We start from the raw sequence: 6,257 nt of genomic DNA, 5'->3' as shown, positions 1-6,257 counted from the left end.
CATCACCGTCACTTCCATTTTGGATGTGATCGCCTTCAGATCATCAACATCGACTAGCAGAAAAGAATATTCTGGTAATTCAACACTAGCTCTTCGAAATATGGATTCCTAGCCACAAACGGCATGCACCAAGAAGCAGTAAAATGAACAAAGACAGGACACCCTTGATTATTAGCTTGGCCTATAAAAAAATCCCAAGACTCCTCAGAATCAACTTTCACAACCCTGGACTTAACAACCTGTTCTTGGCCTTCCCTATCTTTCATCTTCCCAAAAGATTGAATGATAATTATGGGGCGTCTCAGGAACTTATCCCAAAAATCGTTCCAATCCTTTTCCCGCTGGGATGCCGAAAGCGAGAGCGAAAGTGAGAGACTGACCTATTCCCGAAGGTGAACAGCAGCCCTTTGGGGCTTGTCCTCTTGGAAATTTTTTGTCTCGTGTTCTATAAGGAATTTAGGTTGCCTAGCACAGGATTGATATATGGTCAAACCCATATCAGCAATTACCGATGAGGGTTGTGCTGTATACTCTCCAATTTCATATTTTTTGGGTCCCAAATATCTGATTTCCATGTTCGGGATTTTTTTATTTTTTCTAACCCGTGGCCTTTCTTCTTGTTCGAGACAGCGTTTGCTCGAGTGATCGCTTTTCGTTTTGTGATTTTTTCTTGGTCGGTGAATTTAGGTCAACAACGAGTTTATTTCCCTTCGATAAGGTATCACAAGACTGACATATCTCACACATACCCTGATCCAACTCACCTATTTATTTCTGCATCTTCTGGAGTATGGAAAGCATTTCCTCTAGGATTGACGAATCGATCATTGTGTTTCGGCTCTGATACCAATTGTTACGATCCCGGATCTAACACAGAGATTCGTAGGGAAGAAGAAGAGAAAGACGAAAATCAAGCCGAAGGGAATTTTGAAAACCCTAGGTTCATTAAGGAGAATGCACACCCCTGAGCTCGTTGAGGAGAACTCAAAACCCTTGTTTACTCTAAATCAGTACTTGCCTTTTTCTCATTACTCTTACCCCTTAAATAGGGTTCACCCTTACAAGGTTCAAAATAAAATATTACAATACACCTATGGCCTATTAATTCTTTAACTGAAATAAAATACAGTAAAGTAAAGAAAAACAATTAATTAGACCCTAAATAACTTAGCAATGTTATTGTGTGCATAACACTTCAACTAATGCTATTATGTTTCTTTGGCTGAGACATTATTATTGAAGGATTTCTCAATTGCTGACTGTTGTCAGTATTGGTTGTTCTGATGAAGAAGAAAACACATGGTGGCTCCAGAATATTATCTTTCGGGTAATTACCCATTACTCCCCTTAATTGGCATCTTTATGAGAAGCATCCTATAGTACCCCATATCCCATCAGTTAGACGTGTGGGCTTCTTTGCCTTGGACTTGTGGGCTTGAACCCATCTTCCAACAACAATAAAAGATTTGGGTGCAGCAAAACAAATCCTTGGGGTGAGGATTATTATAGACATTGATGTCTTGAAATTTTCATAAAAAAAATATGTGTAGAAGGTGCTGAGAAAATTCAACATGAATGATGCAAAACCAGTGAGTACTCCTTTGGCTAGTCACTTTAAGCTATCTAAGGAGCAATCACCTTCTACAAAACAGGAGCGAGCCTACATGGCTAATGTGCCTTGTGCTTCTACTATTGGCAATCTCATGTATGATATGGTGTGCAATAGACCAGACATAGCTCATGTAATGGGAGTTGTGAGAAAATATATAAGTAATCAGAGTAAACAATATTGGGAAGCAGTGAAGTGGATTCTCAGGAATTTGAGAGGCACTACAGACTCAGCCTTATGTTTCAGAAAGTCAGAATTAGGATTACAGGCTCATGTAGATGTTGACATAGCTGGAGACATTGATGGTAGGAAGAGTACGACTAGATATGTATACACATTGGGTGGTACAATAGTTAATTGGGTCTCTAAGTTGTAGAAGATAGTTGCTCTTTCCACCACTAAAGCAGAATATATCATCGTGACCGAAGTATTATGAACTCGTTAGCGGGTCAAGTCATTCAGAGGTGCCAGGGCTGAGTCACTAAGTGTTTAGTTTTTATTAGTTTTATTTTACTACACTTCTATCTCAGTTTAAGAGTAAATATGCCACAGGGGCATTATTATAATTTTTAGCCTGAACTAGTGTTGGCGCCAGCCTTATGTAGGAGGGAAGGGGAATATGAAAAGACAAGTATCATTTAAGCAAAAACAGGGTGTAGAGTTTTCCTTAACGAGCTCTGGGTAGGGAGTTCTCCTCACAAGCTCTAGGATTTGGGAGTTCTCCTCAACGAGCTCCTTCTTCTTCAGGTATTTTTGTAGTATTTTATCTTAAACCTTGTAAGGGTGAACCCTATTTAAGGGGTAAGAGTAGTGAGAAAAAACAAGCATTGATTTAGCGTAAACAAGTGTGTGCGTTCTCCTCAAAGAACCTAGGGTTATCAAGCTTCCTTTTGGCTTGATTTTTGTCTTTCTCTCCTTCCTCCCTACGAATCGTCGTGTCATATCTGGGACTGTAACAACTTGGTATCAGAGCTGCGTAATATGGGGAATTCCAACAATGGGGACGAAAAATGACTCCCAGAACAGGAGATACAAAAATTTCCAGCGTTATCCCGAGGCATCTCTAGCGGCCCACGCAGATGAAACAAGGAACCTTTCTCACGGGACGAAAAACGTTTCCCAGAACAAGAGACGCAAAAAATTCCAGAGTCATCCCGAGCATGGAAATCAGACGGCAAGGACTCAGAAATTCCAAAATCGAAAGGGAATTCAGCACAACCCTTGTCGAAAAATCCTGATATGGGTTCGGCATCAACCCCCTTCTCACGAGATGTCATACCTCTCCTAGAACAGGAGACGCATAAAATCTGAGAGCTCTCTATCTCAGAAAATCTCCCTGCAACGAAACCCCTAAGGGTTGTTGTTCGGGACCGGAAAAAGAGGAGGCTCCATCGGCACCGTCGAAAACAAATCTGGTGGGCTTTGGCTTCCAGACTGTCACTCTCCCTCTCAATCTCACTCTCGGTCTCGGCAGCACAGCGGAAAATAAACTTCCAAAAAAATTGGGGTAAACTCCTACAACGAATTTCTCCAAATTTTGTCTTATCTTTTCTCAAATCCCTCTATGTTTTACAAAATTCCTCTCCAATGGCGTTGAAATTGTTCCATGAAGCAGAGAAATAGAGACAATTTTACGGAATCCCGATTTTTGGGTCTGAAACGCAAGTGGGGAATTTTTTTAAGCACTTGGGTTCTTCCACAAATTTTTTTGTGTTGTTGCTATGCCACTGCAGCAACCAGTGCTGACACCAGTGGCACTGCTGAAACTAGTGCTGCTAGCCAGCCAAGCAAACAATGCTGTTGTGGCAGTCCAGAATGCAGTGCTGCTAGACAGCCAAGGACACAGTGCTGCTGTCACAGTGCTGTTGTGGGAGTGCAAAAAAGTTTGCTACTAGCCAACCAGAAACCACTGCTGAAAACAGTGATTTTTATGCTTAGCAGTTTGTTTTTTCTGGAAATGATGGAGAATATACTATGGAGAATGATTTTTTATATTGTGGATAGAAAACAAATCACTGTTGTTGGGCTCTACACAAATATGTCATCCTAGTGAAGCCATAGAGCTCTTGCCAGAAAAGAAGTGGGAAACTATGGATCCCAATTCTATAACTATATTTGGCCTTCTTTCTGTATGTTCACTGTTAAGCAAGGTGCAAATCGGTCAAGTAGTACATCATGCTGGCCAATGTGAGGCACTTGAACTGGCTCCAACGAATGCAAACTGTGACTCTTGGGTGGCTGTTCTCAGTACAGCAGGGTATGCACATAACAGGCCACCCGATGCAGCACATGAGTTATTCACCAAAATATTTTGTGCTGCTGTTGTGGCACTGTAGAAACTAGTGTTGACAACAGTGATGCCAAAGAGCCAAGAAAATAGAGTTGTTGTGATAGTGCACAAAACAATACTGCACCACATTTTTCAACATGATATACCAGTTCTGTTGTTCGGTGGTGGTGGTGTTGTTGCAGTGAAGAAAGGTGTCAAACATCAGAACATGCAACCTAAGAGAAAGATTTTTGAGGCAGCTGAGCAGAACTTCTCAACTTCAGCAGCTTATTCATTGTCTTCAACAAAGGGAGTTGCTGGTCATCGCCTTGGAGTAGTTGGGACAGTTGAAGCAATCCTTGTTGTCCTTTTGACAGCAATAGTGATGCCATACATGGCAAGGATTGCCAACTTCAACGTTGTTGCTACAACAATTTCCTAGAGCGCACTACTTGCTCTTTGTGAGTCCTTTCAACAGATTTCCTGCAATGTTGTTGCTGCCAACACAGGCATACACCATATTGGTATGCGGCTGCAGCAAAAACTTCAATAGCGAAAGTATGTTGTTGTTTGTGTGAACTTCATCAGTTATGGAAGCTTTGAGCACGATTTTATTAAGTTAAGCCTCCTACATGTGAATGACTTCATCATAATGGATAGTAAGGGATCCATAAATGAAGCTACTGGTTTTGCAACACAAGGGTTATGCACAGCTTCACTAGAACTGCTTGGTACAATGGAAACTCATATCATTGGACTAGATGAGGTCACTTACCTATGTTTGTTCAGTGCTTACACTTATGGTAATTTAGTCAAGAATGCTAAGCACTTTGTTGAACACGGACTGGGTCCAAAGATTGATGTTACCGAGGATATGCTACATTTTGCCCATGAGGCAACCGTTGGGGCAGATCACACAAGGGCTGACAAAGATACCGCAGATGCTACTTGAGAATAGGTGGCGACGTTGGCACGAGCAAGCAGACCCTACCTTCAAGCTTGAGGACAAACTCTTTCTCCCAGGGGGGTGTAATGTTATGCACACAATAATATTATTAAGAGTCTAATTAATTGTTTTTCTTTAATTTACTTTATTTTATTTTAGTTAAAGAATTAATTGGCCACATGGGTATTTTTGTAATATTTTATCTATAGGGGTATTTTTATAATATTTTATCTTAAACTTTGTAAAGGTGAACCCTATTTAAGGGGTAAGAGTAATGAGAAAAAACAAGCATTGATTTAGTGTAAACAAGGGTGTGCGTTCTCCTCAAAGAACCTAGGGTTATCAAGCTTCCCTTCGGTTTGATTTTCTTCTTTCTCTTCTTCCTCCCTATGAATCGTCGTGTCAGATCCGGGACTATAACCCATTGACCAGTCTTCTCAAGCGCAATGCCTTCAATTGGAGTGAGGCAGTGACAGACTCCTTCAAGGTTCTCAAGCGGGCTTTTGCTTCCACTCCAGTACTGTAATTGCCTAACTTTGAGGCCTTATTTTTGGTAGAGTGTGACACTTTCGGGGGAGATATTGGGGTGGTGCTACAACAGACTCAGCACCCCATTGCATATTTTAGCCGACAACAAGTAGCACACCACCAGAAATTACCCACTTATGAATGAGAGCTGATTCGGTTGGCTAAGGTTGTTCAACATTGGCGGCCCTACTTGTTGGGGACGCACCTTCCTCATCCGCACTGATCACTTTAGCCTCAAATTTCTGCTAGAACAATGCATCTCTATGTCTCTTCAGTAGCATTGGATCAGCAAATTAATGGGGTTTGACTTCACAGTGGAGCATAAATCGGGCAGATTGAAAAAGGTGGCTAATGCCTTATCCTGACACCAGGATGACCAGGACCAAGTATATGCAGTTAGTCAGTCAAAGTCTCTCCTACTAGATTCCATTAAAGAGGACCATCAAACTAATCCAGCACTCCAAGAGTTGTCCTAGAAGATCACGACAGGAACAATGGACTCCAAGTGGGCTATATGGGACAACATTATTATGTATAGCACACACATCTATTTACAACACTCCTCTCCCTTGATTGCCATCATTTTATCCACCTTACATGATAGCACTCATGAGGGCATTCAAAAGACATTGCACGGGATCAGGGCTGATTTTTACTGGCAAGGTATGAAGTCCGCAATTGTTGAGTACGTAGCCTCGTGTCATGCATGTCAATGCAACAAGGCCGAACATTTATCACCAGCGGGCATCCTTCAACATATTGCCCTTCCCACACAGGTTTGGGTAGATATTTTCATGGATTTCATTGATGGACTTCCCAAAACTTCCGACAAATCCGTCCTATTGGTTGTGGTTGACAGATTTTCAAAGTATGCTCACTTTATTCCTTTAGCTCATTCGTATACA

This window comes from Aristolochia californica, unplaced genomic scaffold (assembly GCF_029961685.1).
Source record: "Aristolochia californica isolate CCGP_79_NKW_82.1479 unplaced genomic scaffold, dmAriCali1.0.hap1 SCAF_5, whole genome shotgun sequence".
Lineage (NCBI taxonomy): Eukaryota > Viridiplantae > Streptophyta > Magnoliopsida > Piperales > Aristolochiaceae > Aristolochia > Aristolochia californica.
Note: the sequence above shows the minus strand (reverse complement) of the source record.